This window comes from Physeter macrocephalus, chromosome 21 (genome assembly GCF_002837175.3).
Source record: "Physeter macrocephalus isolate SW-GA chromosome 21, ASM283717v5, whole genome shotgun sequence".
Lineage (NCBI taxonomy): Eukaryota > Metazoa > Chordata > Mammalia > Artiodactyla > Physeteridae > Physeter > Physeter macrocephalus.
This window is the reverse complement of record NC_041234.1, coordinates 41,195,785-41,211,873: the sequence shown is the minus strand read 5'-3', so window position 1 is coordinate 41,211,873 and position 16,089 is coordinate 41,195,785. Positions and strand designations below refer to the sequence as shown.

The window sequence follows — 16,089 nt, the reverse complement described above, 5'->3', positions numbered from 1 at the left end:
TTTTATTGATCTTTGTTTCTGTTTTCTTTGTTTCTTTTTCAGTTATTCTGCTCTGATCTTTATGATTTCTTTCCTTCTGCTAACTTTTGCGTTTTTTTTTTTCTTCTTTCTCCAGTTGCTTTAGGTGTAAGGTTAGATTGTTTATTTGCAATGTTTCTTGTTTCGTGAGGTAGGTTTGTGTTGCTATAAACTTCCATCTTAGAACTGCTTTTGCTGCATCCCATAGGTTTTGGGTCATCTTGTTTTCATCGTCATTTGTTTCTTGATATTTTTTGTTTTCCTCTTTGATTTCTTCACTTATCTCTTGGTTATTTAGTAGTGTATTGTTTAGCCTCCATGTGTTTGTGTTTTTTACAGATTATTTCCTTTAATTGATGTCTAGTCTCATAGCCTTGTGGTCGGGAAAGATACTTGATATGATTTCAATTTTCTTATATTTACCAAGGCTTGATTTGTGACCGAAGATATGATCTATCCTGGATAATGTTCCATGAGCACTTGAGAAGAAAGTGTATTCTATTGTTTTTGGATGGAATGTCCTATAAGTATCGGTGAAGTTCATCTTGTTTAATGTATCATTTAAAGCTTGTGTTTCCTTATTTACTTTCATTTTGGATGATCTGTACATTGGTGAAAGTGGGGAGTTAAAGTCCCCTACTATGACTGTGTTGCTGTTGATTTCCCCTTTTATAAGCTGTTAGCATTTGCCTTATGTATTGTGATGCTCCTATGTTGGATGCATAAATATTTCCAATTGTTATATCTTCTTGTTTGATTGATCCCTGGATCATTATGTAGTGTCCTTCTTTGTCTCTTGTAATAGTCTGTATTTTAAAGGCTATTTTGTCTGATATTAGAATTTCTACTCCAGCTTTCTTTTGATTTTATTTGCATGGAATATCTCTTTCCATCCGTTCACTTTCCGTCCGTATGTGTCCCTAGGTCTGAATCAGTTCTCTTGTAGACAGCATATATACAGGTATTGTTTTTTTATCCATTCAGCCAGTCTCTGCCTTTTGGTGGGAAATTTATTCCATTTACATTTAAGGTAGTTGTCGATATGTATGTTCTGATTACCATTTTCCTAGTTGTTTTAGGTTTGGTATTGTGGGTCTTTTTCTCCTCTTGTGTTTCCTGCCTAGAGAAGTTCGTTTATCATTTGTTGTGAAGCTGGTTTTGTGGTGCTGAATTCTCTTAGCTTTTGCTTGTCTGTAAACATTTTAATTTCTCCATCGAATCTGAATGAGATCCTTGCTGTGTAGAGTAATCTTGGTTGTAGGTTTTTCCCTTTCACCACTTTAAATATGTCCTGCCACTCCCTTCTGGCTTGCAGAGTTTCTGCTGAAAGATCAGCTGTTAACCTTATGCGGATTCCCTTGTGTGTTATTTGTTGTTTTTCCCTTACTGCTTTTAATATTTTTTCTTTGTAGTTAATTTTTGGTAGTTTGATTGGTATGTGTCTTGGCGTGTTTCTCCTTGGACTTATCCTGTGTGTGACTCTCTGCACTTCCTGGACTTGACTGACTATTTCCTTTCCCATATTAGGGACGTTTTCACCTATAATCTCTTCAAATATTTTCTCAGTCCCTTTCTTTTTCTCTTCTTCTTCTGGGACCTCTATAATTCCACTGTTGGTGCATTTAGTGTTGTCCTAGAGGTCTCTGAGACTGTGCTCAATTCTTTTCATTCTTTTTTGTTTATTTTGCTGTGCAGTAGTTATTTCCACTATTTTATCTTCCAGGTCACTTATCCGTTCTTCTGCCTCAGTTATAGTGCTATTGATTCCTTCTAGAGGATTTTAAATTTCATTTATTGTGTTGTTCATTCTTGTTTTTTTGCTCTTTAGTTCTTCAAGGTTCTTGTTAAGCATTACTTATATTTTCTCCATTCTATTTCCAAGATTTTGGATCAGATTTACTATCATTACTCTGAATTGTTTTTCAGGTAGACTGCTTCTTTCCTCTCCATTTGTTTGATCTGGTTGGTTTTTGCCGTGCTCTTTCATCTGCTGTGTGTTTGTCTGTCTTCTCATTTTGCTTAACTTACTGTGTTTGGTGTCTCCTTTTCACAGGCTGCTGGTTCGTAGTTCCTGTTGTTTTTGGTGTCTGCCCACAGTGGCGAATTTTGGTTCAGGGGTCGTGTAGGCTTTCTGGTGGAGGTGACTGGTCCCTGTGTTCTGGTGGATGAGGCTGGATATTGTCTTTCTGGTGGGCAGGGCTGCATCCGGTGGTGTTTCTTGAGGTGTCTGTGACCTTATTATGATTTTAGGCAGCCTCTCTTCTAATGGGTGGTGTTGTGTTCCTGTCTTGCTAGTTGTTTGGCATAGGGTGTCCAGCAGTGTAGCTTGCTAGTTGTTGAGCGGAGCTGGGTCTTACATTGAGATGGAGATCTCTGGGCGAGCTTTTGCCATTTGATATTACATTGAGCCTGGAAATCTGTGTTTGACCAATGTCCTAAAGTCGGCTCTCCCACTTCAGAGGCACAGGTCTGACACCCGGCTGGAATACCAAGACCCTGTCAGCCACACAGCTCAGAAGAAAAGGGAGAAAAAGAGAAAGAAAAAAAAAACCAATAAAATAAAGTTATTATGGTAAAAAATTTTAAAAAGCTATTAAAAATAAAAAATTAAAAAGTAATGAAAAAGAAAAACAAAGAAAGAAAGAAGAGAGTGGCCATACCAAAAAACAAATCCACCAATGATAACAAGCACTAAAAGGTATACTACGAAAAAAAAATCAAAAAAGGACAGACAGAACTCTAGGACAAATGGTAAAAGCAAAGCTATAGAGAGAAAATCATGTGAAGAAGCATATACATACACGGCTACAGAAAGAGAAAAAGGAAAACAATATATATATCTATATATAAAAGAAAAGGAAGAGAGCAACCAAATCATTAAACAAATCTACCAATGATAATAAACTTTAAGTACTAAAATAAGATAAACATAAAACCAGAAACAAATTTGACACAGGAAGCAAACCCCAAGTCTACAGTTGCTCCCAAAGTCCACCACCATAATTTTGGGATGATTCATTGTCTATTCAGGTATTCCAGAGATGCAGGGTACATCAAATTGATTGTGGAGATTTAATCGGCTGCTCCTGAGGCTGCTGGGAGAGATTTCCCTTTCTCTTCCTTGTTCGCACAGCTCCTGGGGTTCTGCTTTGGATTTGTCCCCACCTCTGCATGTAGGTCGCCTGAGTGCATCTGTTCTTCACTCAGATAGGATGGGATTAAAGTAGCAGTTGATTAGGGGTCTCTGGCTCACTCAGGCCGGGGGGAGGGAGGGGTTACGGTATGCACGGCTAGCCTGAGGTGGCAGAGGCTGGCATCACGCAACAGCCTGTGGCGTGCCGTGTGTTCTCCCGGGGAAGTTGTCCTTGGATCATGGGACCCTGGCAGTGGTGGGCTGTGCAGGCTCCCAGGAGGGGAGGTGTGTATTGTGACCTGTGCTTGCACACAGGCTTCTTGTTGGCTGCAACACCAGCCTTAGCATTTCATGCCTGTCTCTGGTGTCTGCACTGATAGCCACAGCTCGTGCCCGTCTCTGGAGCTTTTTTGGGCGGTGCTCTGAATCCCCTCTCCTCGTGCACCCCGAAACAATGGTCTCTTGCCTCTTAGACAGTTCCAGACTTTTTCCCAGACTCCCTCCTGGCTAACTGTGGTGCACTAGCCCCCAGCAGGCTGTGTTCACGCAGCGAACCTCAGTCCTTTCCCTGGGATATAACCTCCAAAGCTGGAGCCTCAGTTCCCAGCCCCCACCTGCCCTGGCGGGTGAGCAGACAATCATCTCAGGCTGGTGAGTGCTGGTCAGCACTGATCCTCTGTGCGAGTCTCTCCTCTTTGCCCTCTACACCCTTATTGCTGCACTCTCTTCCGTGGCTCCGTAGCTTCCCTCCAGCCAAACCACTGTCTCCACCAATGAAGGGGCTTCCTAGTGTGTGGAAACTTTTCCTCCTTCACAGCTCCCTCCCAGAGGTGCAGGTTCTGTCCCTATTCTTTTGCCTCTGTTTTTTTCTTTTTTCTTTTGCCCTACCCAGGTACGTGGGGAGTTTCTTGCCTTTTGGGAGGTCTGAGGTCTTCTGCCAGCTTTCAGTAGGTGTTCTGTAGGAGTTGTTCCACATGTAGTTGTATTTCTGATGTATTTGTGGGGAGGAAGGTGATCTCTAAGTCTTACTCCTCTGACATCTGAAGGTCTCTCTTGTCCTTTAAAAGGGAATAAAGGGGTTGTGCATACAAGGAGAAATTGGGAACCCAACTTCTGCAATAGCTTTCCAGCTTGAGAAAGCCTCTCAATTTACATTTGGTGCCAGGAAGTGGTAACTGAGATATGCCCTGGATGTGTGTAGGTTGAAGCAGTAGTCCTTGGGGTGGGGCATAAGCAGATAACCGAAGTATCTTACCTGAGTTGGAACAAATTGGAGCTTATCCCTTGAGGCCTTATGCCCTTTGTGTGCTAGCTGAGTGAGGAGATGTAGCCTGTCCTTGAGGTTTGCTTCCTCAGTGGGGGAGCATAACAAAAGGTCATCAACATATTGGAGTAAAGTAGAGCCATGGGTTAAATTCACATTGACCAACTCTTGTCTCAATATTTGTGAAAAATAAGTAGGGCTTTCCATGTAGCCCTGAGGCATAATGGTCCAAGTAAATTGACATCCCTCACACCTGAAGGTACCCAGGTATTGGCTATCTGGATGGACCAGAATGGTGAAGAAAGTACTGTATAAATCTATGATTGTAAAAAATTGTGTGTTTAAAGGGATTTAATTGAGAATGGTATGAGGGTTGGTGAATACAGGGTAACGTGGTATGACTATATTGTTTATGGCTTGGAGATATTGAATAATATGACAAACTCTACCATGAGGCTTGAATATCAGAAGGATTGTTGTGTTACAAGGACTGGTGCATGGGATTATGAGACCCTTCTGGAGGTGTACGTTGGCAGTGGGATGAATTCTTTCCAGGGCCTCAGGCCTGAGAGGGTATTGTCTGAGTTGAGGTGAAGATTTATTAGGGTCTATCTGTATCTTAATTGGTGGTGCTGAATGAATGTATTCTATGTCATTTGAAGAGGTGGACCTTAAGTTAGGAGGAACAGAATCTAGCAAATCCTTATGACTGAGAATTGACAAGGTATGAGCAAGGAGGGGAATTTCAATATTAGTACTAGATTCAGAAGTAAATCTCAAGGGGTCAAGAATTTGTAAATGTATTTCCCCTTTTGGGTAAAAGGAAATATTAGCTTGTAATTTTTCCAGTAGGTCTTGGCCCAAAAGGTGTACAGGAGCAGAAGGAACAAGAAGGAACTGGGGTGAATTCACTGAAAAGAGCCTATCTCAAAAGACAATGTGATATCTACCTGGCAGGGGAGATAGCATGATCATGAAGGTGGTTTTCCCAGGGTGAGGCTCACTCATTGCACTGCGAGTATGCTGACCCCTGCGATTTCCCCAAATGGGGGAAACTCGACTGCATAATTTGTGGTGGTGGGGGACTGCATGTGTGCTCTCCCTTGAAAAAAAAAAGACAATGGGGACAATTTGCTTACCTTCATAACTGTGTTGGAAACTCCCACCATTTGTACCTTTTCTGTACTTCAAGGAACGGGGAGCCTTGAGGTTGGTGAGGTTAAAGACAAAGTTGCTCCTGTGTTCAGAAGAGCAGTAATAGCTTCAGCTCCTATAAAATGGTCCAGTTCTCCCAACGGTGTTAGTGCGAATACTGGGAAGACCCCAACACTTTCTTCCAAAGCATCCCTATTTGTGAGTGTCTAAAAAAGGGAGGTGTTTCTCAAATTTCTCAGAGAGTTCATGAAAGGGGCCAGGGTAAGGGGCTTTGGGATGCTGATAGGGCCCTCTTTTTAACTTTGGGTACTTCTTCCAGTGGTCAGGCTGGAGCCTTGATCTTGGTAGGGTCCATTAGAGGAATTTTGGTCTTTCCGTTGAGGTGGCTGCTGAGCAGCAGTGGACAGTTGCTGCAGCTGCAAATTCATGATTTTAATGGTCTTGCGTTTTTCTGTATGTTTGATTGTTTTAGATAGCTAATTAGCCAAATTGACCACATCAGGAGTGGCCATTATTTCCCAATTTAATTGTACCTGTTTCACCAGCAGTCTGAGTTCCTCACCTAATCCCCCAACAAAGATTGAATTAAAGAGGGTTTGAGTATTGTTTGCCCCAGCAGGTATTCTGGAGTTTTCCCAGAATACTGTCTATAGACATGAGTAATAATCGTGAACAGTTTCATCAGGTCGTTGTGTAGTAGACTGAACTTTTCCCCAGGCAGTGGTACAGGGAAAAGCCTGAGAAGTTGCTTCATGAAGGGCTTGAGCTACCTGAGAAGCTGGTGCCACTGCATCAATGTCGTTTCTATGGATATCTTTCTATGAAGCCAGTTGGCAGTAGTTTGCCAATGTCTGGCTTGGCTTTCTCCAATTAAGATGTGGGTTAGTTGATACAAGTCAGAGAAGCCTGGATCATAGGTTCGTATCACAAAGTTAAATTCTTCCACAAACCAGGAGGGGCTGGTCCTCAGTGACCTTGGGAAATTCCAGAGCTATGGCCCGTAATTCTGCAGGGGACCAAACCCTATAGTCTACCAGATAACAGGTGCCAGCAGGGTTCTTTTATGTTGTCTCTGGTATACCATTGCCATTTACCTAGGTAAGCACAGGAGGCAGCCCCATACTTTTTGTATATGTACCCAGCAGGAGTCCCAGATGGGTGAGAATCTTCCCCCATAGCAGCCTGAGACTGTGACCGTCCCATTATTATGTACTCACCAGAAGGAAGTAAGTCCTTAAGCGATCAGCTGATTAAACAAAAGACACCCAGAATAAAGGCCTCAACCTCAACCAAAGAGGGAGGTTCTGGACCAAAAGGACTTACTTCCCAGGCCTGGGGCCACCAGGGAGGCAGTAAAGCACAAGGGGCTCACGCAGGTACCTTGTTCAAATCCATGGCAGCTTCGGAGCTGGGCATATCACTTCAGATCCCATTTCTGACACTAATAATGTCAGCTGAAAGGACCACGGTCTGTAAAAAGGCAAAAAGCAGTTTATTTGGAACTGCAATTCAGGAATCATAGATTCTGGAGGATACCAGAATAGTGTCTCACTAGAGGAGAATAGCGGGGGTTTTTATAGGAAAAGAGGGAAGTTAATGCAGGTTTACTCAAGTTGTTTACCAAGAATTTGGATTGGAGGTCAAAATTATTCTATATAATATGTTTGGGTTATGGAATGCATCTCATTTGTTACTAAAGAAAGGTATGTTTTCTTAGGCCAAATAAAGTCCAGTTCTCAGCATTATTCTTTCCTTTTAGCAACTCAGCAACTATATAGCAGTTTCAATTTGGAGTGTTAAGCAAAAGTCCAGCATGGACAGCAAACATGGAGGGGCTCAGGTCATGTCTCAGTCATTCCTGACAGTTATTTTCATACTAGAAAAGTCTTCTCCCTACTTGTTAACTTAAGATTATGATGCTGCTTGATGGGCAAAGCAGGAACTCCAAGCAAGATCCCTGGTAGGATCCAGCCTTGCTTTTTTCTGGGCCCCTTCCTTTCCAGGTCATATAATTTGCACCACGTTCCCTGGCATGGTAGAAGAAGGTGACCTCACAAAGCAAAGGGGCTTCTGCTATTCATACAACCTCTTCTCCCAACCCATCTAACCCTGGGCCACCGTACTTGCCCAGTTCAAAATGAGTTTATCTGAATTCTTCCTTTTTTGACCTTTTCACCTGGGGGAGAAGGGGAGGCAGAACTGCCCTTGTACTTGAGTGTTAAAATATTTAAAAAATTAAAATATTAAACCCCTCCTATTGGGGGATTCAAGCTATAAAACTGGGCTAGCTGTATGGTAAGGGAGAAGATACCATTATCCCACCCACATCAAAATAATAGAAGCAGCTAATACATTGAGTATTTAACTATGTGGCAGGCACTGTGCTAAACAACCCATAAGGGAGGTAGTATTAATACTCCCATGTCACAGATGAGGAAACTGGGACCATTAGAGGTGAAGTGACTTGTCTAATAAAGATGGGAGTGATAAGTTTTAGACTGGTGTGGAGATGGGGTTAGTGCTCAAGAAAACTTTAACTGGCATCATGTTCAGACTCCATTTGTACTTCATGGATGGGATTGTAAGTCTTGAAAATAAATAAAAATTCCAAATGAATACTTAGTTCTTTAAATAAAATTGGCATTTCTTTTGGTGCCTGGCAGGGCTGTGAGTGCCAATAGGTGGTATCTTGCCAGAGGTCTACTATTTTTACTTTATTATAAGTTCTGGGAAGAATTAGGGTTGAACTAATGACAAGGACTTGTAATTGCCTCTCTCTTATTTATTCACCATTTCCACAAAAGGGAAATGCATCTGTCTTGTTTATTTCAGGACAAAGAGATAACCATGAGCTTGTCAGTCATTAGTGCTGCATGTCAAGTGCAAAAGTGACTTTTATTTTTGGCTCTTGCTTGAGTCTTTTTCTCTTCTTGGGAAGACTTAAAAAAACTGTATTAAAGTATAACATACATAATGTTCATAGATTATAAGTTTGTACTTCATGAATATTCACAAACTGCACATACCCATGTAACCAGCACCCTGGTCCAAGAAACAGAACATTACTAGGAATCCCCTCATTCCTCTTCTAGTCAATACCCCTCCCAAGGGTAACCAGTATCCTGACTTCCAACAGAATAGTTTTGCCCTTTTTTGTACTTAACATAAATGGATTCATGCAGTATATGCTCTTTTGTATCTGGATTTTTTTTTTTGCTTGATACTATGTTTTAAAGATTCATCCATATTATTCCTTGCTATTGTAGATCATTCTTATTGCTGTATAATGTTCCTTGTTAGCATGCCACATGTGATGTATCCATTTTTCTGTTGATGGGAAATGTCCAGTTCTGGCTGTTACAAGTAGAGCATTCTTTTGACAGCTATACACATGCATTTTTGTTGGGGTATATACATAGGAGTGAAATTTCTGGATAGTAGATATGCATTCATTCAGCTAGAGTAGATACTACCAGTTTTGCACTCCCAACACCTATGTATAAGAGAGGATCTCTTCCTTTAAAGTTATAGCCTTAGGGTTTAACTAGATTTTTGTAGCACCTCAGGACTACCCAAAAGTTTAGTGACTCTCCTGTCTAAATCAGAAATTATCCTACCCCCCCCATCACTTCTGTGTTATTTAGCACATAGAGTTCTTAATTACCTTACCTTCCTGGAATGGAACTTTATTAATTAGGATTTTTTCAGTTAACATTTATTGAGTTTCAACTGGCTTAGAAATTTACTGTAGTGATTAAGAGTGTGTGCTTTGGATCCAGACTGTCTGAATTCAATCTCAACTCTGCTACTTAACTAACTTTGTAATCTTGACAAGTATGTAACTTCTCTGTGCCTTAGTTTCTTCATCTGTCAAATGGTGGTGATAAAAATAGTACCTATCTCGCAGGGTTGTTATAAGGATTAAATGAGTTAATATTTGTAAAAGTGCTTAGAACAGTGCCTGGCACATTGTGAATGCTTAATTTAGCTACTGATTACTATCATCATCATCATTATTAATTGTTACTATTTACAGAACCCCACACTGGGAGTTGTTAAGGATACATAGCTATCTTAGATATAGGAACTCTCCTCTAGGATCTCTTAAGTAAGGTGATGAGATGTTAAGCATAAAATTCAAGAATGAAAGTGAGAACTTTCAAGAGAGGGACAAATGAAATACTATTGGAGTTTAAAGGCAAATAGGATCCAGTTCTAGATGAGTGTGAAGAGTATGAAATGAAGAAAGCTTTATAGAAGGAGTGGCGTGTAAGCTGAGTCTGAATAATAGGATTTTACTCTTCAGAAATTGGGAAGGTGAGAGGGACTCCCTACCAAAGGAACTGCAAGAGCGTAACCTTAGAGGCTTAAGCTCAGAGGCAGGATTGAGAGGAATGAAGAAAGGAATTAAGTTGGAGAAATAGGTTTTGTAGATTGTAGAACGCCTTGAATGTTACACTGAGGAACTTGAACTTGGTTCTACAGGTAGCAACAACCTGCTAAAGCTTTGTAAGTCTAGAACATAGAATGCAAAAGTTAGAAAGGACCTTTTAAAAGATTATCTAAATGAAGAATGGGAATGCAGTTTCTTTTTTGCATGACGGGAATGTTCTAAAATTATATTGTGGGGATGGTTTTACAACTCTGTAAATTCACTAAAAAAATTAATGAATTGTACATGCAAAACAAGTGAATTTTATGGTATATAAGTTCATTAAAGTAATGAATGAATAAACGAATGAATAAGATCATCTCATGATAGTCCAATTCTCGTATTTCACAAATGCGAAAGCTGTGGCCCAGATTGCTGAAGTTTCTTGTCCAAGGTCAAACATCTAGCAGCAAGTGTTAGAGCCAGAATTCTCTTTTTGTTGTTTAGTATGCATGACTGGTTCAGACTATGATAAATTGTATGGAATTATCATTGAAACAAGAGCCAAAATAATTGGGAATGCTGGATGGGTATGCAACGCTATTCTGGATAATAGTAGTAAGTAATAACACTTTATAGTACTTTACTGTTTACAAAGTGCTTTTCAAGCCACCCTACCTGCTCTCAACGTAAAAATTTATATGAAGCTTTCCTAAAAGCAGATAATTTTTGGCTTGACTTCCAGGAAACTGAGAACTAAATTTAGTGTTCAATCATATTAACTACATTAGCCCTTGTATTTAACATTATTGCTTCCTCCTCCTTTTTCATGGCTTTGATTTTCTGTTCTGATAGTGTAATTGTAGATTTATGTTTTATTATAAACCACCTCAAATTCATTTAGGAAAGAAGCAAGGTCAAAATCAATCAAGATGAAACTGGGTAAAGTGTTTTTCATTATCAAGGAAATGTGACTTCTAGAGACAAGGGTTGTACTCCTCTTTCAGTTCTCAAAAGCCTAAATCCAGTTGGCTTCACTTTGATCCTTTCAGTCAAGGAAGTAGTATAATATAGTGGGGAAAAAACGTGGGCAGAGCCAGGTTTGAATTCCAGATGTATTATTTCTTAACTCTGAGTTCTTGGGCAAATCACTCAAAAGATCTGGGTCTCAGTTTCCTCCTTTGTAAAATGGAGGTAATATCTACATCTTGGGACTATGATGAAGATTAAGATATGGTATGATAAGGGACTGACACAAATTAAGTGTTCCATGATTATGTATTCCCTTCATTTTCCATCAGAGCCAAACAACAATGGTAGAGGCTTTAGTATATATATTAGTCCTCGAAGGTCTCAAAGATCAGCCCGTCTCAAAGAGGAGTATTTTCCTGAGCATCCTGAGTACCAAGGCTCTTGGTACTACAGTTCAAAGAGAAAGCCTACCAAGGAAGCCCTGGTAGCAGTGGTCTGATAGTGTGGCCACTATTTTATAGGGATTGGAATTGTTTTCCTCACCACCAGAACTTCCTCCGTTGATGTAACTTTGTACTTGGGAAACCCCAATGAAGCTATTACTCCTAGAAACCATTGGGATTTATTTTAGGGTTGTGTCTTTTAAAAATCATTTTGTGGTTTTGTGGTGCGATATTTAAGTGCTTTAGAAAGAGTTTTCGATAATCTCCAAAGACATTTTCCTTGGTTGAGAAATGCATACTGGACAGGGAGTCAGGAGGCCTGGGCTGATACTGACATGCTGCATGACCTTAGGTTTTATTTTCCTTGTGGATAAAATAATAATATCTAACCTTTATTGAGCAATTACTAAGTGCCAGGCACTATTGTAAGTGCTTTACATAAATATTGCATATTTATATACTCATTTAAGACTGACAACAATAACTATTATTATCCTCATTTCAAAGATAAAGAAATCAAGACCCAGAAAGCTTAAGCAACTTGCTGAGAGTCAGAAAATGAAGCAGTCTGTGACTCAAAAGCCTGTGCTCTTAACCCCTGCACTGTACTGCTTCAATAAAATGAGCAGATTGGATTATACCAGCACTCCTAAACTTTGTTCCTGATGACCACTAGTCCCACAAGATAAGTTGTTTAAAAAAGAAAAAAGGATTCTAAGGTAAACTATGTTGACACCACAAACACTGTGGAGATTGATAGTGAATTTTCACCTGTTAAAGTCTCTGAGAAACCCTGTAAGAAACCTGCTTATAATGCAGTGTTTCCCTAACCTGACCACAGAACTCTGTGTGTATGTGTGCGCGTGTGTGTGTGCGTGTGCATGCACACACACCTATTATTCTGTGGAACTAGGGTTTATAGAACGTGCTTTGAGAAATGCTGTTGTTAATCTGGAAGATTCATTCTCTTAAGTGCTTCCAGCACTTAATAATTATAGGTATGTGGACTGTAAAATACAGCATTCCTTTCTGAGTCTCAAATTTTCTTTAATTGGAGAGGTGCTGCAAATTACGGTGTGAGGAGGCATAAATTCAAGGCTGGTCTGGGTTGCATTTTTAACACTTGCTTCAAATGACCTTGTACGTCTTCACACAAAAGACTTCATTTGCCCTCTACCTTTTCCTTTCCTCCTTCCTGCCCTGTTACATATTTTCTCACTTATTACTTAAAAGAAGAGACTTAAATCAGAGATGCTTGTTATGAAAATAGGAGAAAGCTTTTTTAATATGTGCAGGGTGCAGCAATTGTTTTCATGATGAATACTCTTTGTTGTCAGAGGTAATGCCACATGGAGCAGGCCTTATGTGGAACACGGGCTGTTAGATATCACCACACTGTCAGTCCTCCTGGAGCCAGATGTCCTGTCTTTTATTTAATTATTTTTGCAGTGTTTCCAAGTTGTTACCAGTAATTGTGACAAATAAGGATAGTAAATGAATTCAGAGACCTCTGAGGTGCACCTGATTTCCTCCCTTTCTCCCTTCCTGGAAGGGTAATGAAAAAACAAACAAACAAACAAACATGGTTTATGGTCTACATCTTCTCTAGGAGCAAAGATCTTGTAAATGTCAGCATGTTCTGTTTACAGTCCAGGTGTGCAAAACTAACAAAGCAGTTGGGTGGCCTTACTGGGAATTAGAGTCTCTATAGTACTTAGTGGTGATCATCTTCTTCTCACCTCTTTTCTTTCTCTCTCCATCTCTCTCTTTACTCTCCCTCTCCTCCCTTCTCTCTTTCTCTCCTTTTTCCTTTTTCTCCCCCCTCTATCCTTTCTCTCCCCTCACCCTCCCCTCAGGTCTTTTAAGTCTCTTCCCCGTATCTCTCTTTTTCTTTCTCTCTTCCCCCTATACACATACTATGGGACCTAGATTTCTGTGGGAAAAAAGCACACCAGGCAGATACACCCTCTTACACACTGTCTTAAAACCAGAGGAATCTCTGGTGCCTATGAATAGAGAAAGGGGTGGGTCTGAGTAATTGCAGGTTTCCTAAAAGGTCCTACCTGCTAATACACACAGGTTCCCTGCAGTGTGGAGCCCTCCAGGAAGTCCATATTAACAGTTTCAATATTAACAGTTTCCCTCTCTCTGCGGCACTTGGTAACCTTCATACACGGACATTGTAGCCTTTTGGTAGATAGTGCCCTGGGCCTTAGCAGCAACTCCTTTTGAGTGGCCGATTTACCCCTTTGTTGTGCATTTCCTTCCATTCAAGGCTGCCTGTCCTGGGACAGGCAGGAGAGCGCTAAAGATGCTCTATAGTTTCAATTTCTACTCCTCACCCCTTGCCATTATTTTCCTGAAGTTTGACTTCTTTTCCTGAGTATGAGAGAGTGAGCCCTTATTCCAACTGGCACTGATGTCTTCTGTTAACCTAATCACAATATAGTTCCTTCTAGCAACAGCAAGACTACTTCCTTTTAACTTTCAATTAGCTGAAGCAATCACATGCTTTTACCAAACTATTCTCATGAATTTTATATTGCCTCCTGCATTCAGATTAGCAAATGCCTACCTACAGCTTCCTCATCAGGAAAGGAAATGGTATGCACTCATGTTTCTTTTGCAGCATTACTTTGCAGCATTTCCTATAAGCATTTTTACCCCGTACCTCATTCCTAACCTTCTTCTACTTGTTCTCTGCCTGAAGGGTGCTGTGGATTCTTTTTTAATTTTTTTTCTCGTCTTAGTCCATTTGGGCTGTTATAATAACATACCACAGATTGGTGGCTTATAAACAACAGAAATTTATTTCTCACAGTTCTAGAGGCTGGAAGTCTAACATTAGGGTGCTAGCATGTTTGGGTTCTGGTAAAGTCCCTCTTCTGAGTTGTAAACTGCCGATGACTTCTCACCTTGTTCTTACATGGCAAAAGCAGGCAAGGAATCTCTCTGGAGCCTCTTTTATAAGGGTATACTAATCTCACTAATCCTATTTATGAGAGCTCCGCCCTCATGACCTAATCACCTCCCAAAGGCCCCACCTCTGAATACCATCACATTTGGGCATTAGGATTTCAACATATGAATTTGGAGGGTGGACACAAGCATTCAGACCAAAGCACCTTCCTTCTCCATTTGGGTTTTTGGTCTTAAAATATCTCCTAGGTTCTAATAGTTCCTTTTTCTTTATCTTATACTGGGCCTTCTGAGTTTGGCTTTTTGCTTAACTCTACTCCTTCTCTGGCCTTGTCCTTCCACCCTCCTTCCCTTCTCTAATTGGACACTTCTTGCTATCTTTCCCTTCCTTCTTTTTCTCCAGTCACCCTTTAGCCACCTTCTATATCTGTACCTCTAGCATGGGTGACTGTGCTGCAAATAAATGCCTTCCTGATTTCGGATGCATGCATCAGTAAGCGACAGCTTGCAGCAAGCATCAGCGAGCAATAGCTGGAAGCAAGATCTTAGTTCCCGGGCCCGGAGTCCTAACTGCTAGGCCACAGAGGCCAGCGACTAGGGCCTGGGTCTCTAGTTCTTGCCTGCCTTGTCAAGAATGTATTAAGGCGAGGAGGCAGAAGGTAAAGAGAAAAGTAAAAAGTTTATTGGAAAAACAAAGTACATGCGGAAAGACACATGGGCGAACTCAGAGAGGGTCGCACCTTTGGGAAGTTTAAATCCTTTTTAAGGGGGCAGTTTTCTGGGTCTTTTTTTCCCTTCTGGCAAATCATCTTGCTTTGTCCCTCCTGGCTAATCAGTCTCAGGACCCTCCTCATAGGTGCGCACACACACCTCTCAGTCAAGATTATCCTGCTGTGAAGGCATCTGGGAGAAGCAAGTCTTATTATGGCCTGGAGTTGTCCCCTGACTTTTGACCCCCAAGGAGCCTTTCTGCACATGCCTAGTGTCTCTCTTGCCCCAAGGGGTGGGTGCGTGGGGGGAATGGAGATCCCTTGATACTTTATTCAGACAAGATTTTGGCCTTCTTTGTTCTTGCCATGACTGTTATCTTAAGACATCCACAAGACACAAAGCTTGGCTCTTTACCCTGTCTCTGTCATTACTTCCATTTCGGAGAGCAAACAGGAGGCTGATTTTAAATGCCTAACCTGAAGCCCACCTGTCATCTCCTGTCTCAGGAAATGCAAACAGGAGGCTAGTTGTAAGTGTCCAGCATGAAGCCCACTTTTTCCTGCCCCATGAAAGGTAAACAGAAGGCCAGTTGTAAATGTCTAACCTGGAGCCCATCTATCTCCTGCCTCATTCCTAGCCTGTACAGGAAAACAAGATCAATTTTTCTTGGGATTGGTAAAGACTTCTTTTTTAATTGTGGGAAAAAAAACCCATAACATTAAATTCAACAACTTAACCATTTTTAAGTGTATAATTCCATAGTATTAAGTATATTCACATTATTCTTCAACAAATCTCTAGAACTTTTTCATCCGGCAACACTGGAACTCTTTATTTACTAAACACTGATTTCCCCTCCCACCTCCCCACAGCCCTTGAAAACTACCTTCCTACTTTATGTTTCTGTAATTTTGACTAATTTAGATATTTCATATGAGGGAAATGATACGGTATTTGTCCTTTTATGACTGGCTTATTTCATATAGCATAATGTCATCCATGTTGTAGTATGTGGCAGGATTTTTTTTTTTTTTTTTTTTTTTTTGCCGTACGCGGGCCTCTCACTGTTGTGGCCTCTCCCGTTGCGGGACACAGGCTCCGG

General features: G+C 40.8%; 1 protein-coding gene and 1 non-coding gene across 2 annotated transcripts in view; both read left to right on the top strand.

Moving 5' to 3' along the window:
- Positions 1-16,089, top strand: part of MTMR8 (myotubularin related protein 8) — a 217,267-nt gene that overhangs the window by 17,604 nt on the left and 183,574 nt on the right. The window lies entirely within an intron of this gene.
- Positions 5,358-5,521, top strand: LOC112062573 (U1 spliceosomal RNA). Its single transcript, XR_002890797.1, has one exon. It is a non-coding gene; the product is annotated as a U1 spliceosomal RNA (small nuclear RNA).